The sequence below is a fragment of the Sorex araneus genome, chromosome 1, assembly GCF_027595985.1.
Source record: "Sorex araneus isolate mSorAra2 chromosome 1, mSorAra2.pri, whole genome shotgun sequence".
In the NCBI taxonomy this organism is placed as follows: Eukaryota; Metazoa; Chordata; class Mammalia; order Eulipotyphla; family Soricidae; genus Sorex; species Sorex araneus.
Genome location: NC_073302.1, coordinates 228,074,334 through 228,098,334, shown reverse-complemented (window position 1 = coordinate 228,098,334; position 24,001 = coordinate 228,074,334).

Here is a 24,001-nt window from a genome sequence, read left to right as displayed (position 1 = left end):
GTGCCTTCCTGTAGCACTGCCCTCTAGGTCTTCCTTTGCCCTTGCCCTAAGGGTGACTTCTAGAGTAGCTAGAGTAGACTAGAAAACTAGTGGAGAATTTAAAAAGATAACATTTAATTTTTTTTAATTTTTACTGTTTTGTTTTTGGGTTCAAACCCAGCAGTTTTCAGGGCATACTCTTGAATCTGTGTTAAAGGATCATTTCTAGTGGTCCTCAGGGAATCATTTGTGGTTCTGGGGATAAAACCCAGGTTGGCCACATGCAAGGCAACTGCCTTACCCACTATATTAGCTTGCTGATCCCCAATGAGTAACTTATTTATAAGAAATATGATACACTTGGGAGCAAAAAAATTTTTAGACTGTGGGTGATTTCTTTTTGAAAAGAAATTAAACAGGTTTCTGAAATGAATGAAACAGAAATGAAACGGCTGTTTGATCCCCTTGGGTTGCCTGGTGAGATGCCATTTTATATAGTGAAGTAAAATAGCTAAGAAATGTAAAATAAAATCAGAGAGAGAAAGAGAGTGAGTGTGTGTGAGTGTGTGTATACATATTATAGCTTGTAGGTTATGTTGTGAGCAACTGAGAATGTGCCATAGTTATATCATTTGGGGGACTAAGGTTTGGAGGCCTCTCCCAGCAGTGCTCAGGGATTATTCTTATCTCTGTGTTCAGTGATCACTCGTGGGGCTGATCTGAAAACCTTATGTGGTGCCAGGGACTGAACCTGGCTCAGATACATGCAAAGCAAGTGCCTAAAGTCCTGTCTTATATCTCTGGCCAAGTGGAGTGTCTTTTGTTGTTTTCCACTCTTGTAGGTTACACCTATTATTTTTCCGTATCTTCAGATGCTGCCTAATATCACAGATGTGTAGCATCTCCAAATATCTATAATGCCTTCATTGGATTATATTTGCTTGTCCTATATCCTCCAAGATTCAAGAATTTTCAGTGTCTATCCGTTGATTTTGAACACTTGGGTGTTCATGCCAACGCGTGGGGCTAATTTTCTCTGATAACCACAGTGTTGGAAGCAAAATCTCTTTTTCTTCTTCATGAAGAAGTTCATTTTAATGGCTCTCCCATTGGTCATGGCAACCCAAACTCACATTTTGGGGTAAGTATATATATATATATGTATATATGTATACATATATATTAAATTATTGGTGTCACAAAGTTTCCTTTGCATAAAAGTATAAGAAAGCAGCAGATACAGAACTGAACTTACTCTGTATCACTGTCATCTCATTGAACATCTATTTGCTCGAGCAGGCCCAGTGACGTCTCCATTTATCCTAGCCCTGGATTTTAGCAGCCTCTCTTTACTCATCCTTCCCAATGGTGCCGCATTAGAGGCTCTTCAGAGTCAGGGGAATGAGATGCCTCATTGTTACTGTATTTGGCATATGAATACACCATGGGGAGATTGCTAGGCTGTTCCCCATGTGGGCAGTAAACTCTCGGTGGCTTACCAGGTTCTCCAGGAGGGAGAACTAGGCTATCAGATGTTGGGCAGCCGCATCACAGCCTCACACTTCTGAGAGCTTGTTTTTTTTTTAATTATTATTATTTTTTAATTAGTGAATCACCGTGAGGGTACAGTTACATATTTACATATTTTTGTTCTTGTGTTTCAGTCATACAATGCTTGATTACCCATCCCTCCACCAATGCCCATTCTCCACGAGAGCTTGGTTTTATAGTCTCTGGATGTTTGCTGTTGAATGGATTACATGGCACTGGGGGCAGTTTCTGGGTGTGACTGCCTATCTAGTGGAAAATGGGGAATCTGGGTGGAAGAGGCCCAGTCTTGGAGATCTCGGCCCTGGGTCCTGCACAACTGGGTTCTTCTGTCAGATCCTTCATGTGTGAGGCTTGTCTGAACATGTGGAGAGTGGCCTTGAGCATGGCTGTGGCTAAGTTCTAAAGGTCTTCAACTGCCAGGGCTCTGCCCTAGTAGGGAATATTAATCTTACTTGGCCTCTGAGTTTGTCTTCACATGTGCCGAGCTCTGCAGGTCACCACCTTCTGCAAAACCAAATGCATAATTTATACTCCACTTATGCCCATGAGTTGGAGTTTCTTTGGGATCTTGTATTTTATATGAGTGTTGTGATTGCATCTTTGGTTTAGAATGTTCCTTATTGGAACCCTTGACTGCTGTTGGTGGAAATGTCAGTTATAGAAAACTATATGGATATTTCTCAAAAAACTAAAAATTGAACTTTCATATGACTCAGAAATTCCTGTTCTTTCTATCTACCGTCAAGGGTCCCAAACTATTACGGAAAGACCTTTGCATTCCCATGTTCATTACAGCACCACTCACAAGAGGTGAAATCTGAAAATGACCTTTGTATCTGAGAAAAGATGGCTAGATAAAGAAACGGTGGTATACATCTATAATGCAATACTACTACACTATAAGAAAAGAAAAAACATGAAGTTTGCTTCTACATGAATGGAGCTGGAGGATATTGTTCTGAATGAAGTCAGCAAGAATGATAAGAACAGATACACAGTGATCTTTCTCGTATGTAGGATATAAAGAAGCATTGCTAGTGAATTAACAAATGACCCAAAGCAAGGTTCTCTGTAATCTGATCTACAGAGCTGAGGAGATTCGAGGAGATGGGGTGGGGAGAGGGGGCTTAAGAGGTTGGGCTGAGAAATTGGTGGAAGGAAATGGACACTGATGGTGGGGACGTGGTGCTGGTAGATTGCATGTGTGAAACCTTACCCTTGACAAATTTGATAAATCACAGTGACTAAATTAAAATTTTAAAATGCAATGTTTCTTTTTATAAACAAATCAAATATTAATTCTCCACATAAAAGTATTGAGCCTCAGGAAGGAGAAAGGGATAATTTGAAATCAAACCAAGAAGATCCTTACTACTTCACCTGTTAGTTGTTTCTAGGGTGTCAGTGTTGAGCTTGCCCCATTAGGTAAAGGCTAATATCTTCATATGGTTCAAGAAGGAATTTTATTTCTAAAGTTTATCTTTTAAAATGTCATGTGTAAACAATTTGTTTAAGAGCATTTCTCCCTTGGTTAGTTATGTGCCACAGACTTTGTTCACCAACTCTGACATACTTCATGCCATAATTTGCAATGAATGAAACACCAATTCAAGTCTGACCAATCCCAAGGAAACCTAACTGGGGTGGGGGTGGAGGGAACTCATCAGAAAATACCTTATAATGTTAACAAAGGTAGCCTTAAAAATTTGTTCTCATAGTGGAAATCCCATATTTCTGAAGAGCTTTTTCTTCTGTAATGCATGAGCTCATTAACTGAAATAAAACTTTGTTTCACATTAGGCTACATGACCAGAAACGCTAGGAATGTTGTTCCCCTGTGGCTTGTGAGAGACTGAGTGTGTAAAAGACTTGGAAGTGCTTCAGGCTATCTTGCTGCCTGGTGAATTTTCCAGTCAGTTCTCCATCAAAACCTCCATGAGGAGGAAACAAAGGCAGCTCTGAACAGCAGCTTTGTGATGCGCTTGTCAGAGGGGAGAAGGCTTGTCCTGTGCAAGGCAATTTAATATCCCATCTTTCCCTCATGAAAATGAAGTGATGTGAAGTGATAGGTCTTAACAAAAGGACACCGATGACACCATACTCACCACCTACTGATGAAAAGGTGAATTTTAGATTCTGCAGATAAATGATTACACATGAAAGGCTAGATTGTGATTCCAGAGGGGCCACTACCAGCTGAATCTGAGCCCTTTCAGTGCACAGAGTGGGGGCTTGTAAAAGCGTCATTGTCTGAGGAGCATTGGAAAGGGTACTCAGTCTGCATCTGTGCAAGTAGACCCCTGCAACTACCTGGATTGTGAACCAAAGTCAGTTTTTGTATCACATTACAGGGTACTCAGAGAGGTGACATTTTAAAATTTGTTGTATGATGGGTTCTTTCTTTTCATTTCCCCCTTCATTTTTCAGTTGCTGTTGTTATAACTTGGGGAGTCAGGGGTCCTACAGTTGGTTATAGAACTTATACACTTTATTGTGGTATGCTGTGAATTTCCAGCACCTTGTTGTATTTGTTGTGGCACTAGTAATCATATTGGTAGTAATATAATTTGTGACCACATACATGCAAGCCACACTCTACCACTGAACCACAGAACTGGGCTGAATTTTGTCTTTGAAAGACAGTTGAGAAGAGCATTTTTTAGTTAATTTAAGGGTGCCATGTTTTTATTACAATATAGAGATTTCCAAAGATGCCAGGATTGACAATTTATCTAATGTAATAGACTCTCACCCTTGTTGGGAAAAATAAAAGGAAAAGGGAAAAACTCATATAGAAGAGAAATGTGGATGACTGAGATTCTAGATATTTATAAAACTGGTCCAAGAGAAGGAGCAAACTTTTGTATACATGTGGTTCCTGCTTCATATTAATCATTGTGTTTTATGGAAATTTAATTATTTTTAAAATCTGAGGCACCATGATTTATAAAACTGTTAATGAAAAGGTTTCATATGTATAACATTATAACCTCACACTCTATACTAGAGTGTCTGCTTCTCTCTGTCATTATCCCAGTGTCCCCCTCACTACCCACAATATGGAAGCTTACGTAGTTCTGTGGCCAGTTCTCAGGTTCTGTTGCCTTTGGGCATTTGCTACTCACTTTTTATGTTTCTTTATGTGCTACTTATGAGAAACATCATGGTGTGTCTGTCCCTCTCCTTCTGACTGACTTTACTCAGCATCATACTATCTAGTTTGATCCAGATAGTGGAAAATTACAAATTTTGTCTTTATCATAGAGGAGTATCATTCCATTGTGTATATATAGCAGGTCTTTTTTTAATGTAGTAAACTTGTACACCGAGGTCTGTGAAAGTATCTCTTAGGCTTTTGTCCAGTTGGAGTAATATTGATCTTCCTTCTTTTAGATCTTAAAACTACACTAAATTCCTACACAAGCAGACTTGGTTTTGAATCTTAGCTTGCTAAGAGTCTAAGTTTCCATTTCCAAATTACTTTTCTCATCCATAAGATGAGGATGATAATAGTATTTACCTTACAGAGTTGCTGTGGAAATTGACTGCTATAGGTATGACACTGGTGGAATACTTAGTAATCTTTCAACAAATAGCTATTGTATTCTTGTAAGTTGGGTGAGTCTCAGTAGTGAATATGTGTGTGGAGTGATGGTAAGTTGGAGGCTATCTGAAGGCAAGAGAAAAGAAGTGGGAAAATGGTTGAGATGGAGATTTTAGAGGAAACAATTGGTTTAGCTCTGAGCATGGTGAAGTTGAGACACCCAGGTAGATTCATTGTAGGGCATAGAAATTAAAAGTTAAGACAAAAAGGGTCTTATAAGTCAGTCTTGTTATTGTCAGTAAAGTTCCCATTTGTGCCAATAAAATGCTGCTTGAGAATCATGACTAATATCCCTGTGCTTCTTCAAGATTACCTTCTCTGCCTTGCCAGTCCTGCTCACATTTCAAGTTTCCACTCCTAATTCTTATTGGGCATGACTCTACATATGATATGCATAGAGGATAATAAGATGTTTTTGCTAAAGAGCTTTTATTGTAAAGTTGTTAACTTCAAATGAATGTGAGAAGCACAAAGAAGTAAATAAAATACTCTGGAGACTGCTTTACATCACACGTTTGTGCATCCATGGATGCCTCATTCAAGTGCTGATGATCTTGGCCCATTCCTTTGTAAGACATTTGCTGAAGACATCTTTTTTTAGTACCTATTATGTGCCCATATAGGCTAACTATTCGTCGTATACACAGGAATGAGCCAATTCTGTGAAACCAGAATATGGACAAATAAACTAGTACTTTTGTGTCATTTTCTGCTCTGCATCACACACACATCTTATATGTACATATACATACATATATATATATATATTTAGGGGAGTGCATACAAAGGGTTCTTATCTGTTCCCATCTTTTTCTACTCTTTCAGTTTACTAGAGATCGAGCATACCCACTGTTTATGAGGCATTTACTGCATTAGCCTATGCATATCAGATACCATCACCTGCAGCTGGGCTCATCTTACACCTGACAGCACATCTAAGGACGTCTAGGATCAATCACCAAGATGATGCAGGCATGTTTGAGTTAACTCAATGAGATCTTCTCACATTAACTCTGCTCATAGCTCAATCTAATACCAACAACAATACATTTTTGAGGCTGCTTCACTTTTCTGGACAACCGAGGAGTCATGAACACGTCTTGCTTTGATGGTCATATGGTCTTGTGTTTACCTGTCCTAATGGTGTAATGGACAGAGTGATAGCACAGCGGGTAGGAACGTTTGCCTTGCACGTGGCCAACCTGGGTTTGATTCCTCCGTCCCTCTCAGAGAGCCTAGCAAAGTACCTAGAGTATCCTGCCTGTATGACACAGCCTGGCAATCTACCCATGGTGTATTCAATATGCTAAAAACAATAACAACAAGTCTCACAATGGAGATATTACTGGTGCCCACTCTAGCAAATCGATGAACAATTGGAGGACAGTGCTACAGTGCTAATAGTATAGTATGACTGTGTTTGTACAACATTAATACCAAAATACTAAGAGGTGGGTAACTATTCATTCCTGGATCTCTTTTAGTCAGTGACTAGAGGCCAGATATTGGCTCAACATGTTTAATATGGTACCGTAGTAATGTAGGAACATTATTTCTGCTTATTCTAATTTGTTCATGGTATTCTGTAAAAGCAATACAAAGCCTCAGATTTTCAGGTTTATGAATAAATAGCACAGATATTCCTTATGAGAACATTTTCAGTATTCTTTTATAGGATGGAAGGGGACCTCTGTGCCTACATATATTAAAGTGTGCACCTGCCTTCAATAAGCCCGAATCAGCATATGTAAGTGAACTGCATGCCAAATTTTCCCTGTAAATCAATAATAAAAAGAACAGACGTGATTCTGGGTGAAGGAAAAAGTGAAGAGTTTCAGTTGAGATTTTGAACCAAAGATGATCAGTACAGCCAGTGAAATATTCTGGGAGTTCTATAAAATTGTAGCATTTTTCACATTTTAATAAATCAGAAAATCATTATTAGTATTGTATAAGTAAAATTGCTACCCATGCATAGTTAGAAAATGTAATGTTAGGTGATGTTGCAGTGTTGCAAAAGAAATTCTGTTTCTTCTGCAGCCTGGAGAACAGAATGGATGTAACTAATTAACACAACTCAGGCTGATAAATCATTTGAAGCTTATGATGAACTGGTCATATTCCATAGATGACTCTTATTATTCATTCATTCAATACAAACAACAATTTTTACTGGACAGTTGCTCAAAATCCTTTCCTAATCTATCATTACTGTTCTCATAGCATTAACTCATTTTAATTATAGACTCCTTCCCTCCTTTATTCATTTGTTGAAGTCATCTGTTTTTTGGTACCTACTATGCGCCTGTATAGGCTAACTGCTCTATTTTCAAACAGGAGTTGTTGGAAATAATGCAGTCACTGGGAGTATGGTACAGTCTCTCGATTTCTTACAACCACTGTCTTGTGGTGTCTATTCTTGTGTGTACATGTGAGTATGTTTATATTTAACTGTGAAACTTAGAGGTAGAATGGTGTATTCCTTTGGGGAAAGCTAATTTGTTGGACAACTCAAAATTTTCTGGGACCAGGAGAAGAGAGAAATAAAACAAAGAAGAACTAGCACATGGGGAAGTCGATCTACTAATTGTAGAGTCCAGTGTGAAACTCTAACCTCTCTGGAGGTAAAAGTTCTGGAAATCTTTCTGAGAAAATAAAACACAGATTAAATTGTGGTGCAATCTGATATAAAAAGAACAAAATGATGTGTAAATTTATCTAGTTATGTTAGAATTGCATCCAAATAATCTCAAAATCATTCTTTTTTTTTTTTTAAATTCACTGATTAGTGTCAGCTTTTTTAGTTCAGGAGCTATAAAGGGATGGAGCTCTGACATTGAATCAACTGATTTTAGTTCCTAAGTTTCAGGCAACAGCTGTAAAATTGAATGTGAGGGAACATGCAGGGAACAGATGTTGTGTTTGCATTGGATCTTAATGGTAAACAGGCTACTCCTGTGCTGCCTCTTAACCCAGTCCCCCGTCCCAGATCGCTAGTTCTTATCCTTCATTGATGTTATTGAAAGAAACTTCCTGAGGAGCCCAAAGTGCATTCTTTGTCAGCCTCTGTTAATTATTGTTTACAGTCCCTGAATACAGTTTATATCCAGATCTTACTTGGAAAGTAAGCTCAGGCGATAGGAGAGCATCTGTGACTGGATTCCACACGGGAATGTTAAATGATCATTCCTTGTTTTAATTTTCCCATCAGGAGGATGTTATTGGCTGTTAATAGGCTGAGTCATCTTCAAAGGGCACTATAATTTGTAAATGGAACCTAAACAGAGAGAATAGGAGGGAAAAGTTTTAGGACATTTAATAAAAGTTATCTTTGGTTTCAAACTGAAAGCACTAAATTCATCATGGACAAACCTATTGACATAGTATTGGCTATTTTACTTAGCTGGGCTTACCAGCAATTGAAAACTTTACATCTCTTTGAGAGATACATCCTCTGAGAGGCAGTGGAGAACAACTGAGACCTGCAAGCATGCTCAGTGATTGTACCTACATTTCAGTGTGTGGTGAATGATGTCAGCAAGTCACTGAGAGTATAACAAAGAGAGACTCATGAAGTATATAGTTTGGGAGACCAATATACATCACCTGGAAATTGGTGAATTGACCTCATTCATGGGGGTTTAAATTCTGGTTCTGTGACTTTGGTCAAGGAGGTTGATTTCTAGCAGCTTTGGGTCTCATCTGAAAAATTCTATTAAGAATAGTAAGGACTGAACGTGTATGTTACAATGAAGTCAGTTGGTATGTATTTATTTTTGCATTTGTGAGTGTCCATTTACATGGTAACTGGAGAATGAGGACTGGATTCCAAGCTCATGTGAAGAGTTCATTCTCAAATAATCTGCCTCTGACATTTAATGAGTTTTGGTTCTGCTAGTATTTACATTATGGTTCACACCTTCTGTGGCCTACAGTTTAGAACAGGCATAAAAAATCAATATCATGAGAGTGAATGCTGGATTATTAGCACCAGAAATTATATATGAATCTTTGCTTGAACCCCCATCTTTGTGCAAACTGTTGTTCCATTCAATGGAAAGAGAAGGTCAATCCTGCTAGGAAACGCTTTGACAGAGGAACATTCCAAACAGGTGCAATGAGAAGGTTACTGATGTGGTGCTTCTGCAGAGCTCTAAGAGGTGTGTGTGTGTGTGTGTGTGTGTGTGTGTAGGGAATTATCAAGTGAGACAGGCAGGGTGATTGGGCAAATCATTGTGAAATTTTGTTTTTTTTTCCTTATTGAATAGGATGCTAAGAAATTCTAGATATTTTGAGATGAAAAGAGCCATACTTTAAGATTTTAAGAGATTGTAACTCTCCCAGTGGGAGATGATGATGGTTTTAACCAGGATAGTAGAAGTGAAGATAGTAAAAAGTGGTCAGTTAAATTATAATCTGAAGACCAATATAGATTATAGGTGGATGTAAATGTAGGGGGAAAAAGTATAATAAATTATCTGACATAATTGTGTTGTTTGCAAGGTAGGAACAATTATGGAAAGTGTAGGTCTATGTGAATGTGCTAAATTTGGGATGGATTAGGATTAAACACACACATTTTTACCAGGATAGTAGAAGTGAAGATAGTAAAAAGTGACCAGTTAAGTTATAATCTGAAGACCAATATAGATTATAGGTGGATGTAAATGTAGGGAAAAAAGAGTATAATAATTTATATGGCATAATTGTGTTGATGTTTACAAGGTAGTAACAATTATGGAAAGTGTGGGTCTGTGTGAATGTGCTAAATTTGGATTAGGATTAAACACATTTTTAATGTGGATAAATTAAATTTTTGAGAATAGAAGTAAAAGTTTAACCCTGAGACTATTTGCAACTGTTTCTTTTACTGATGTGATTGTGTCCCTAAGAAATTTATACTTAAGCAAAAAAATGAAAGAATGAGGGAGAAAAGAGAAAGAAGAGAAGGAGAAGGAGAGGCTGTTTTTAGAAGGTTTGAGGGATGACTCCAAGGGCTGCAACGTGGTTTGTATGGGAACACTGGGTTTAATCCTTAGCACCTCATGATCTCCCAACCACCTCTGGTGTGCTCCAAGCCCCAAAAATGCCGTTAACAAAGTGGCCCATCAAAGAGGCAACTATATGAGTACAAATTATATTCATGTCTTACTAGTATTTGAGGAATGAACTAGGATTTAGATTTTGAAAAAGAAATTGAGTAAATAAAAAACTTATTCATCATCATCATCATCATCATCATCTCGTTGATCGTTGATTTTCTCGAGCTGTCTCAGTAACATCTCCATTCATCCTAGCCCTGAGATTTTATAAACCTCTTTTTTATCATCCTTCCCAACAGTGCCACATTGGAGGCTCTTTCAGGGTCAGGGGAATGAGACCCATCATTGTTACTGGTTTTGGCATATGAATATGTCACTGAGAGTTTGCCAGGCTCTCCCATGTGGGCAGGAAACTCTCAGTAGTTTGCCAGGTTCTCCAAGAGGGAGAACTAAGCTATAAGATGTTTTGAGGCCTGGCCGCAAGCTTCTGGGACCTTGGTTTTATAATCTCTGGATGTTGGACGTTGATGGGATTACATGACACCGGGGGCAGTTTCTGGGTGTGACAACCTAGCTACTGGAAAATGGGGGATCTGGGTGGAAGAGGCAGAATCTCTTGCCCCCTTGCCTGGTTGTCTTCACCGGGGCCCCTCGGAGTGGGTGGGATGAGTTTCTCTCCCCGCCCCAAACAGAGCCCCTGTAGCTGAAGACCTCCAGAACCCAGCCACAGTCATGCTCAAGCCCCTCTCCACACCTTTGGATGAGCCTCACACATGAAGGTACCGGCAGAGGAACCCAGGTGTGTGGGACTTGGGGCTGAAAGAAAACTTATTAAGACACCGTAATTTACAAAGTCATTCATAATAGAGTTGTTTTAGGCATATAATGTTCCAGTACTAGCTTTACCACCAAAGTTCTTGTCCCTCAGCCATGTACCCAGGTTTCCTCCCATACCCAACACCAGCCTGCTCTCATGGCAGACATATAACAAATTTATTTCATATTATTTTCCCCAGTTAAACTTAATGGAATGGTGAATAAAATTATCAAAAAATAAATCAATTAAAGTCAATTTGTGATGATTGATTGCTATAGTTTTTTAAACTTTCTTAGTCTATAGAGGCCAATCATATGCACCATGAGTGAGTGCCATACTCAATTCCACACTATGCAGTTTCTTTTGTCTTTTTATATATATATACATATGTATATGTATATATATATATATAATTACACAGTTTATTTGGAGGTTCTGAAGGAAAGGAGAGAGAGAAAGTGGGAGAGAGTGGAGAGCAACATGCTCAAGAGAGAATACGGGCTTCTCCAAGGGTTGAGAGAGCCTCTAAACATACCCCAGCATGAGACATGAAAGCATGAAAGGACACATCTCAAGAGGGGAGATGTGGGTGACACACGTGCTCAGGCATCGCATGTGCTCGGGCACATGGGCACAAGCAGCACTTGGGCTTAGGCAGCATACACACTCCCGTTTCTCCTGTCCTTTACAGGAGATCTTTTAATGTTTCTTGAAAAACTAGTTTCAAGGACATAAATTAGTTAAACTGTTATATTTCCATGAAGTTATGTATAGTTACTTTAAATCTGAATGATAATCTAGATGAATGAAGTCTTCTTAGTGAGGTATTCATTTCACTGAGTTTTTGTACTATATCCTCCTGAATTGTGGAGTCTCATTTGATAGATTTCTGTATGTTTTATATGCTTTTCTTTGTACAAAAGTTCCTTTTTAAAATTTTGCTGCTTTCAATATTCTGTCCTTATCTTTGGATTTTGTCATTTTGAGCATAGTGTGTCTTGGAGTTTTCCTAGTTGGGTCTATTTTTGCTGGGACCCATCAGGCCTTGGGAATCTTGGTGCCTTAATCCTTAAATCCTTAAATATGGATTTCTAAGTGATTTTTCCATATGGATTTTCTACCATTTTTGATGTGCTGGGGATGAGTCTTTGTACTTTGACCCTCCTGAAAGATGCTGAGTGATTAGGCTGGAGGATTCTCTCTTTCTTCTCTGCCTGACTCTACCAGAATGATTGGAAGCATAACTATGGGCAGCATGTAATTTGTTGAGATCTGTCATAGCTTCAGGAGCCATGGTGTGGGCTGGTTAATATGGTGTAAGTCAGGAGTGGAGGCTGCTGAGACCCACAAGGTAGAGAGGGGTTCTGACTCCCCTTTGAGAGTAAGACCAGTGATGTTGCCCAGAGGCAGGCCTCATCTGGAATGGTGGAGCAGTGAGCAGAAAGTGAAGAAATTGAGCAAATTTATCAACATTTCCAAACCTTCATAACTTTTATCTTTCAATATTCTCTCTAAATTCTAGAGAATTCCTCCATTGGGAACCCACTGTTGATTTATAACAGGCAAATGACAGACAAGATGAGATATAAGGTAAAAGAACATTTAAAAAATAGAACTCCAACTACTGCTCATAAGTTATTTGATGCTAGAAATTATCTAGAGGAGCAAGGAGAAAAGAATATCACATGTTTAAAGTGCCCACAAAAAAAGACTGTCAGCCATTGTCATTCTTGGCACCTTCAAACACTGGAAAAAAGAGAAAAATAGTGGTTTCAGAGCTAATTGTTAATGTTTTTAAAGTGAGAAATAGAATAAATCTCCTCAGCAGGTTTGTTTTAAAGGTGGTATTTTTACTTTGGAATTGAATATCCTAAATGTGTCTCCTAATTAGCTTTTAGGTGGCCAGATGTAAATTTAGCAAAATTGTGATAGTAAACTGAAGAACAATTCACTAAAGCAGGTTTTCTGCTCCACTGGAGATTAAGTAATATACTGGATAGAGCCAATCCAGTGAGTTGCGAGCAATATTTTATTTTGAAAGGAGACATTTTTAATCTTAATCCAAGAGATTGAATTGGTTGGTATGACATGTGAGCATGACTCTTCTTGCTGATTGGACTTCTCAATTACATCTTTTTTTATGAAGATGTCAATAGTATCATCTATGGTGATGGATATGGACATTTATAAAATGATTATTGTCATTCACATCTTCTGAACTTTTGCTTGTTCCTTCATCCTTCTAGGTAAAATTAATCTCCATCTGAGAAAACTGGCCCTACTAGAAGCAGAAGGCATATTCTCCCCTTTATAGCTCTGTCCCAGTAGCGTTGACACTCGATCTCTGCCACATTTACTAAGATCTACTTAGCAAATGGCACACTGCACACAGTTATACTTCCTGTCACTAGTGACAACAGACAGAGAATGAAAAGAGCAACTCCTAGATGTATCCTCCAGAGTCTCCCAGGGGATCTAACTACAAGGACTTAGCATCAGCACAGCAGAACACTAGAAAAACAATGGGGAAGACTCAAAACCCAAGTTCAATGAACAAGAACAATAACATGGAAGGCACAACACCTAACAGCTCTGTAAACTCTCAGGAAATGACTTTAGTGACACCACAGTGAGGATGTTTAATGAGCTCAAAGAAACAATAACACAGGTTCAAGGAAAGCATAAGATAGTATGAGAGCAGATATGAGAAAACAAGTAGAAATGACAGAGATGAGGAGTATGGTAGGTGAGACGTTTTATTTTTAATTTTATTCATCTTTTTGCTTTTTGGATCACACCTGGCTATGAAGAGGGGTTACTCCTGACTCAGGCACTCAGGAATTACTCCTGGAGGTGCTCGGGAGACCTTATGGGATGTTGGGAATCAAACCCGGGGCCAGCCACCTGTAAGGCAAACGCCCTACCTGCTGTGCTATCGCTCCTGCCCTAGGTGAGACTTTAAAAAAATGATTAGAAATTCTGAGCAGCAGAGTAACATCTGAGGAAAGATTGAAAAGCACCAATATGAGAAGGAAGAAACCTCTAGAAAGCAACAGAAGATGGAAAAAAGTTTAAAAAGAAATGATCAGGCACCAAAGAACTTTGGAATAAGCACAAATAACCATATAACAATTATTGAAGTCCCTGAGGACAAGGGAGGCAAATTTTATGAAGAACTAATAGTCATGGACTTCTCAGAATTGTGGAATATAGACAGCCAAATGTAAGGCCCAAGGGGTCTCAGTAAAAATAGACTTAACTAGGAAAACTCCAGGACACATTGTGCTCAGAAGGGCAAAATACAAAGACAGGAATAGTATCAAAAGCAGCAAGATCAAAAAGGGGACTTCCAGGAAAGCTCATCGAATTCACAGCAGATCTATCATATAAAATTCTACGAGGCAGAAGAAAATGGAGGTACAAAATATAATAAAAAGTTCAAAAATACAATGAAATGAACACTTCACCAAAAACACTCTATCCATCTAGATTGTCATTCAGATTTGAAGGAACAATGCAGAGCTCCATGGACAGGCACCAGTTTAGGGAATTCATAGCTTTGAAACCAGTTTTGCAAGAAGAGTTAAAGGAGCTTCTTTAAAGGATGGACAGACTTCCACACACACGGTATTGAGTATGGAACTCACTTATGGTGCTTATCATTGCCTTCTAAATACGTCTTAAGAAAGGTATATTTACTCATAGATTGCTAACTGATTTTATACATTTTTCAATAATTGGAATCTCATTATATTTAATGTTACATATGTGATTTTTCAATATAGATATTATTGAAATACTGAAATATTTTACATCTTAAGGCAGACACTTAAGCAGTGTCTATAATATAATATTTTCTAACATAAAACCAATATTGCCTTTCTTAGAATACAGTACTTTTATAGACTTATTTAGATTTCCTCTTTTGACTTCTTTTTTTTACTTTTTTAATTTTTTTTTTACTGAATCACCTTATCTTTTGACTTCTTTAATTCTCTTGCTCTTACTAAATTTTTCATTAGTAGGAATTACCTACCTTTTGTAAACTCTAAATTATATTAGCACTCAATTATCTATAATATTCTTAAAATTATTTAACAGTAAAATACTTAATTTTTGAAAAAATTATTTAATAATTTTGTGGCATTTTAGGAAATTAGCTGTCTATATCTATATGTGTGTAAGGTGTCACAATCTGCACAGTCTCAAGATAGAGCTCCTACAAGTGAGGAAAAAGAAACAAAGTAAGGAAGCAACAAATGGTCAAAAGTCATTGGAACTGAAGATTTTATCAACTGAACTTACAAGTGGGGGTGGTGGGAGGGGTCCTTGGGACACTGTTGGAGGGACGTAGGTTCTCTGATGGTTCTCGTGTTGGAATGATGTTTGCATTAAATGTATGATTAACAGTTTTTAAAATTCAGACATGTCAATAAGAATGGTTAAAAAGTAACACCCAAGAACAGTAGAGATAAGTACCAAGAGGACTATCCCACAGCTTAGAAGCCAGCCTGGCATGCTGGGGAAAAAGGCAGCTCAGTTAGAGACGGGACCACCAAGTGAAGGGTGCTAGAAGGGCCCATTCGAGATGGGAGATTTGGGCTGAAAGTAGACTACAGACCGACCAAACATGATGGCCACTCAATACCTCTACTTCGAACTACAACACTCAAAAGGAGGGAGAGAGCAAAAGGGAATGCTCTGCCACAGAGGCAGGGTGGGGTGGGGGGAGGACGGGGTGGGGATGGTGGGAGGGATGCTGGGACCATTGGTGGTGGAAAATGGAAACTGGTGGAGGGATGGACACTTGACCATTGTATGACTGAAATGCAAGCACAAAAAATTCTAAGTCTGTAACTGTACCTCACGGTGATTCACTAATAAAAATTTTTTTAAAAAGTAATTATTTGCACATCTTGATAAAACTTATGTGCACTTATCTAAGAATCTTTTTTGATGGTGATGTGGTGGTGTTTTCCTCAACATAAGAGGAAAATTGAGGAATACTGTGTTATATCTATGGGTGGTGGAGAAATGTTCCTCAGTGATAAAGCTTAATATGTGATGAGGCTAGGGGAAATAGACTATCCATAGCACTGGTTCCTCAGATTGGGGCAACTGTTAGCACCTTCAAAAACCAGTTTTTCTGGTTTTTTTTTGTTTGTTTTGTTTTTTGGCTTCTTGAGGCCACAAGAAATGATGCTCAGGGGTTACTTTTGACTCTGCACTCAGAAATTACTCCTGGCGGTGCCTGGGGGACTATATGCGATGGTGGGGATCGAATTCAGGTCAGCCGCATGCAAGATTAGCACTTACTGCTATACTATCTATACTATCTTTATTATACTATCTATACTATATCTATATCTATATTATCTATACTATACCACTATACGATTGCTCTGGCCCTGAAAGCCAGCTTTTCAAAAGCAGGAACCTAGAGAATCTTCTAGATAATTAAAGCCCCAACTATATTTTCATAACTCAACATGTTAGCACCAGAATCTGATGATAGATTATTTCTCTCTGTTAAGTTGGAAAAACTTAATGTAATATAGGTGACTAATGCCATTGTAACAGTTTTGAATCAATGTGGAATTTTTGTTGTGTGAAAAAAGACTATTACACTTGAGAGAACAAATCCAAATTTAGGGATATGTTTTCTTTTAATTTCTGTCATGTACACACTTACATTTCATTATTCTTGTTACTCAAAGGCATTTTCATACAAATAAATTTTTTTACATAAAAATTTAAAAAATCAAAGCACCATGATTTACAGTTATTAATAGTTGAGTTTCAGATGTACAATGTTCCTGTACCACCAGTAGTGTCAACTTCCCTTCACCAGTGTCCCTAAATTCCCTCTCCACCTCTGAACCCTCCTTTCTAGACAGACACATTGTTAAATATGGGTATTGTTGTTTGGATGAACTTCCTGCTTGCAGTATTGTTAGTTCTGTGGTTTAGATACATACTTATGTATGTATCTAATATATATGCCAGATCTCTACAGCACTGTGTGCAAGGCCTCTGACCCATCCCTTTCTGCTACACACCCCTTCATACTGGTTTCTTTCTTTCCCTGTCCTAATTTCTAATATAAATGGTCATATAATGTATTAAAGAATATGTGTGTGTATTTCTTAATACTTGTCATCTCTCTTTAGCAATAGGGCCAACGCTTCTGCTTGTCATGGGAATTCACAGGCAATGGGATAGGCCCAGGGAGCGTTGTATGACTGTACAACTGAACTTATTAGGGTTCTTTACTATCAGAGTCTGTGCCTATGTATACATGTGTGTGTGTGTGTGTGTGTGTATGTGTATGTTGATAAGACTTGATGGGGAGTACATGATTCAGTGGACAATCCCAGGTGGAGCAATCTTTATCATTTGCCCGCTGCACCTGAGTTTGATCAATATGGAAATAGTGAGTAAACACAGGCAAAAGAATTCCTCCAGTGGAGTGGAGAGTATTGAATTCGTAGGAAAGAAACCTCATAAGATTTTTCTATTTCCCTTTAAAGGAAGGAATCTGTCTATAAATGCAGTAAGGTATAGCTCTCCAGATGTTTTTAAACAATTGGCTATGTAATATATTACACTGTAAGCTACTGTTTTGGTCTTTGTAAAAGGAAATCAAATGACTTTTGATTGTTTCTGAATTCACACAAGGATCAACATATGTTTCCAATGACTATGGTGTATCAGGCATTAGGTTCTAACTATAAATTATTTGTTGCAAATTGAAAATGAGTTTTCTGCAAGAGGTAGAAAGAAATCTGTTGCTGCATGTCATTTGGCTCCCAATTTCTAGGCTTGGATTTGCATGACAGAGGCCTCAGGTTTTCTTACTAAAATTCTTTATTTTGTCCCAGAGGCTGAAAATAGTCTCATGAGCTAGGCACATACTGTGGAAAGAGTTGGATAAGAGAAACATTGTGGACCACCTAGAGAGCCACATAGCTTTGGATGAAAGTGCATTAAATTGTGGGAATGTCAACCACAGCCTCCGGCTTCAAACCAAGCATCTTGCCTTATGTTAAAAAACAAAAAACACAATGAGTGCAATTTAGTTCTGCTGCAAAAAATTTGGAACCTATATCATTTATTTAATTTGACTCAGCCTGTGTGCTCAGATATTGTTTGTGAGTATATAACCCAACTGTATGGCTCAGAAAATGGGGAGAAGATCTGGCCAAGATCACATTTACTTTTTTTTAAATGTTTCAACCATGTTTGAAGGAAAAAAGGAACTTCATTCTTTACCTGATTATGTTAAAGATATGATAATTTGCTCATATAAGTGAATCAATCCATAGTTGTCATATTTAGTGATCTTACCATATAAAAATTTATTGTTTAGTTTTTTTGCTTTTACAACTAGATCTTCAAATTCCCTTAAGATCTGGAAAAAAGAAAGCAAAAAAAAAAAAAAAACCCTTGTAATTATTTTGTCATCTCTACAGAAACCTCCAGAGTATGTTCCAGTTGTTTTAAATGGCCAATTAAAGACTTTTGTTTCTTCTCATTCCTATTTGATAAAACTAAATTGAAAACTTATACTTAAATAACAGTAATGAATAAAATATGAGTATCAATCATATTTATTCACAAATGACAGTGATATGTAATTACTCAAATTTAAGACAAGAATGAAATAAGTGTTATCTTGATTAGGCACAAAATCCATAAAAGACTAGGCAAATTTGAATCAATTTTTAAAGAATTCATTTCATTTTTCCAATTATATAAAAATTCAAAGCAGACCTATCTACTTTGTGGAATCAATTTTCATACACTTGTGGTGGATGCAGTTAGTATTTTGAAGTGAAAGCTGAGGAAACCTTGAAGCAATCTGATGAGATTTCCTGACTAGGATACACCCCAGGCTGCCCACCTCTAGACACTTTTGGCATTCCCATTAAAGACACAGACTGTCTGGGACAAATGACTTTACCATGAATATTTGTCTGTGAACTGTGTGCCTGGGTTGGCGGCTTGGCAAGTCCTCTGTTCCTGGCAGGTGTCTGTGGGTTTCTCACATGCCACATTCCACCATGTCAATGAGAATGTGATTTTGATATGTAAGTGTCAGTTATTCTGTGTATATCTAAGTGTGCAGACAGAGAGAAACATATTCACTTAATTCACGCACACATATATGGTCTCTATCATACAACACTCCTAGGTTCACTTTCAACACAGGCACACTCATCATGTGTTACATATATGCACACACATGTTCACATGTGAGAACACATGTAGATACCCACAAAAGCACAATGTATATATACATACATGAACTTCCATACAATACACAGATAGATGTGTACACATGTGCATGCACATACACCTATGCACCTATTAACTGCCGACATGAACACAATACATCAACATGAAATACACATGCATGAACACACATACCACATAAACACACACCAATAGGCATCACACATTTATGTGTAAACAGACACACACCATAGCATAAACATATATATATGAAGGCTCATTTAATGTTGAAAATCTTAAAATATTGAACTATGTGATTGAAAGGTCAGGAATTGCCAAATGTCCACTACGGATACACTCAAACATCCTTACCCCACCCATGCCCACATACATATGCATATACCCAAACAATGCACACATACACACCTACACAGATATGCAAACACATAGTTCTGCCCATTTCTCATGTAGTAACAATCTACAACTCTGGTATCTTTTCAGTTATGCTGCTTGAAAAGTGCTCTGAAGGGTTCAGGCCTTTAATGGTATAACACTGGCGGAGAAACTTTTGGCACCTTCTGGCTAGTCCTTCAACTTTTGATAAAGAGAAGCCCCTAGTAATGCTATACAGTGAATACAGCAAACAGTGAGTGTTGGATGGAGGCAAACTGAGGCTTGAATCTGAATCTGACTTAATAAGTGCTCTCATTGAGTTATGTCAGCATTAGCTTGTTTTCACCCTCCTCTTTTTTCATTAGCAGGTGAAGCTGTGAATATTTATCAATCATATCTACATGACACTTGGTTCTTCCTACCTTCCTGCCTCTTCTTTTGAAGTTTGGAGGAAAACATTTCAGCATGGTTTCTCCTTGAAGTGGGAATGTTTACCTGGTGTGTGTTTGTGTGTGAACCGAACATTCTGCATCTATTCTGAGAGGTATCCTGCTCCATCCTTGGTGACATTGTGAAAGGAGGAAGCGGCCTAGCTGCTTTAGCTCGTTAGTGCCGAGGAAAGGGTGCTGTTTGCAAGCAGCCGCATCCTTTCTCTTCACTTGGCTTCTGAACACTTGCCTCTGGGGAACATGGTAGGTTTAGCTTCTGTCTAGGCACGGCATGGGGAGAAGATGCAGGTGAGGTGGAGAAAGATGAGGGACGCCTAAAGTAAGGGAGACAAGAAGCACTGACAAGGGTCTGCCTCTGGGTTGCATCCCTGCCATTATGTGTAAGATGAACCCTTGTCCTCTCTGGGAACTTCTCACTGCACTGATTCAATTCTGCCTAAGCCATGGTGACTTGGGTGATCAGTAGGCCTTACAGACTTGGTATTTACAGATCTCAGTCTCCTGCAACATTTAGCATAGGCACCCTAGAAATGTGGAAAAAGCAGAAAATATCAGACTTTAGGGAAAAGTAGGAGTCTTGGGACACCTGTGGGATGACCAGGCAGCAAGAGTGCCTGCTTGTTTCTTAGCAGCCTCACAGCCCCAAAGGTTTCTAATACTTCTGTGTGCCTTGAGCAAGAGGCTAGGACTAAGAAGAAATGGGAAAATCGAGAGAAAGGTATATCATTTATTTATTTGGATTCTGGGTCTGCTGGGAATTCAAACTGGGACTGACTGCATGTAGTCCATCTGGCCCCATGAAATCTCAGTTAAATATAGAGAAACAGTTACTTGATAGTACAAAAAGAAATCCTTGTTTAGAAGTTCATTTCAGATAAAATGTCTTAAAATAGTGAATTTAAATATTCAGCTCAATAGTCTGTATTAAGAGAACATCTGACCTCAGAACTCTTTTTTTTTATTTTTGGTGGGGTAAAGATCGACCAGAAATTCTCAGGACTTTACCTCTGGCTCAGCTCTGTATTAAGGGTTCACTTCTGGCAGTGCACTGGGTACTGCCCGGGGTTCCAGGGACTGAACCCAGGTAGGCTATGTGCAAGGCAAGTGCTGTACCATCTGCACTATCTCACCAGCCCGTCATCAAAGCTTTTGATAAAGTGAGGGCTACTGTGGAAAAGAGCTTCCAACAGTGTCCTGCCACATAATCACTGGCAAGGAGCTGCCAGGTCAGCTTCTAACTGCAGAACTGCAACCCACTCAGAGAAGTAAGAATTGGAGAACAGAGAGTATGTGTGACTTTTTTCAAGAAGATTCAGGTGGCAGGACTAGAACCTGGGCATTTTACCCCAAGGAATGATGCAGTCTCTTTCTCATGTCATTTCTGACATCCACTTTGTTATAACTATTAATCATAAATCATCATCATCATCATCATCATCATCATCATCATCATCCCATTGATCATCAAACTTCTCGAGCAGTCTCAGTAACATCTCCATTCATCCTAGCCCTGAGATTTTGGAAGCCTCTCTCTACTCGTCCTTCCCAATGATGCTGCATTGGAGGCTCTTTCAGGGTCAGGGGAATGAGACCAATTATTATTGACCACTAATAATAATGATTAATCCTATCATATTAGTCATTATATATAAACATAAATAATAATGCAGCAAAAAATCTTGATTTTTCCCTCATCTTACCCTTGACCTTTGACCTTAATGGCCACCTCCTTAAATTTCCTTTATACATTGGCTCCTCTGCTATTAAAATGCAAACAAGGTACTAGATAGTACAAGCATTGAAGTTTATGCCTGACAAGTGGCTGGCTCCAGTTCAATCCCTGTCACCATATGATTCCCTGAGCGCTGCCAGGTGGAGCCCTGAGGCTACCAAGTACTGTGAGGACTCAGGTGATCCCTGGTACTGAAAAATCTGAACAGCCCTGCAACCTGTGCCCTCACAATTGACCAAGAATCAGGGACCCTCCAGAGCACTGAGATAACATTGCTCATTCTTAAATACATAAAGAATGCTTGCCCCTAAAATGTCCAGACAATTGCATGTAAAACTCCAATTTTAGTTTCCAGTTTTCTTAAAGTTCTCATTTCTCTGAAAGTCACCTGACTTTCAGTGCCAGCGTAACTCCAAACATCAAGCTCCCTATGTCCTCATGAGAGCACGGCAGGACTCAGATGCATTTCCAATGGCCTTCTTGCCAATCCCAGTTTCCAACCCTTTCAGCTGCTCTGTGTTCTCTAGAAACAGGCTGTGACTCCAACTGCTTTACACACCATGGGCACCTTTTAACTTTTGTGGATTCCATTCTCTCCATCCACATCCACAGTACTAGTCCATCCCTCCTGGAACCATCTCACACAGTGCATATTTCCTCATAATTATATGATTGGCTCCAAGCCTTGAAAATTAATCTCAGTCAGCCTTATAAATGAGCACCTGTCAAGATGTCATAGAATGAATGGAAGTTAAGTACATCCAATGGATGCTTATTGTATCAGGCCTCTCTCTTCTTTATTAATTGCATATACTTCATAGAAGCCATTGTGCAGAAGAACATGCTGGCATCTGTTAAGACCCTCACATCTCACGCCTATGTTACTCTCAAACTATATGAAGCACGTGAGCACACTTCTCACAGAACATTTCCTAAATTCCAGCATTTAATATCAGCTGCAATGTTGGCCAAAAAAAAAAAAAACAGAACAGTCAGAACTACGGGTTTTTCAAGTCCTGCCATCATGATAAGCATCCACTGGAATTTAAAACAAAAAGCCAAAAGGAACATGGAAAAGTTTCATCCTCCTGGTTTTGTCGGCAACAAACATTTGGTTCCACAAGAGAACCGGTAAATCAGACCCACAGGAAGAAAATAGAAAATAGATTTTGTTTCCTCCTTATGCAAAAAAAATGTGAAGTTGGCATCACATTCTTTGAAAGCGGACCAAGCCAGAATGGACCTTTTCAAGTTAACCCTCTACACTTTGACTTGAGTGATTCTAATCCGGTGTTGAGTTGCATGACTAGTCCCATTGTGCAGCATTAGTCATACGCACACAGGGAGAGAACTGGCAGGCATGACTCGTCACCCATTCAACACACGGAAAATTTGACCTCTCCCAAAACAATGGCATCAGGCCGCCAACAGCTCCTCACCTGTTTCACATAGTTTCTATAATATGTTTGTAAAGCCTCTGCATCAATGCTCTGGAGAGGAAGAGAATTTAATTTCACAAGCAAAAGAACAAACAAACACCCCCCACCCCCAGTTTACAGGAATGCCCAGCAGTCAAGTCAATCTACTTTCAGACTGGTGAGGTTTGTTTTGAAAATGGGCCATGGGGCAGGTGTTACTTTGTAAATACATGATATTGAGTTTGCTGCTTGGTTCAGGCAAGAGATGTGGTCAAATAATGGTTACTTTGGTGGCTTATAACTTCCCCACAAGGTTTCTAAATCCTTATCTGGCATTAATACACAGTTTATCTCTACCTGCTCCAGGTCATGCTCCTTTGTAACCAAGGGAAAGACACTGCAGTGTAGCTTTTCCTTGCTGGCTGAAACTCCCAAGTATTTAGCTTTTAGCAAAAAAAAAAAAAGAGCAAAATGAAGCCTCCATCTTCACCATTCTCTCCAATGCACTGGAACACAGCGCTTAGCCCTGATGAAGCAGCTGGACATTTATTTGCAGGAGGGATCTGGAGCGACAAGTCGGTGACACACAGAGTGCCTTCTCAGTGACTTGCTGAGGGAGCTGCTTCTGGTTCCAGAATTCCTCCAGCCGGAGATCTGTCAGGAATTCCGAGTGCTCTGACAGCACCTTCAGGGGTGCAGGTAGAGCTCGCTGCTCTGTTGGGTTGTGTCAGAAGTTGCTTTGCTGTCCGTTCAGGAGCCCCTCAACAGGATGCTTCTAGTT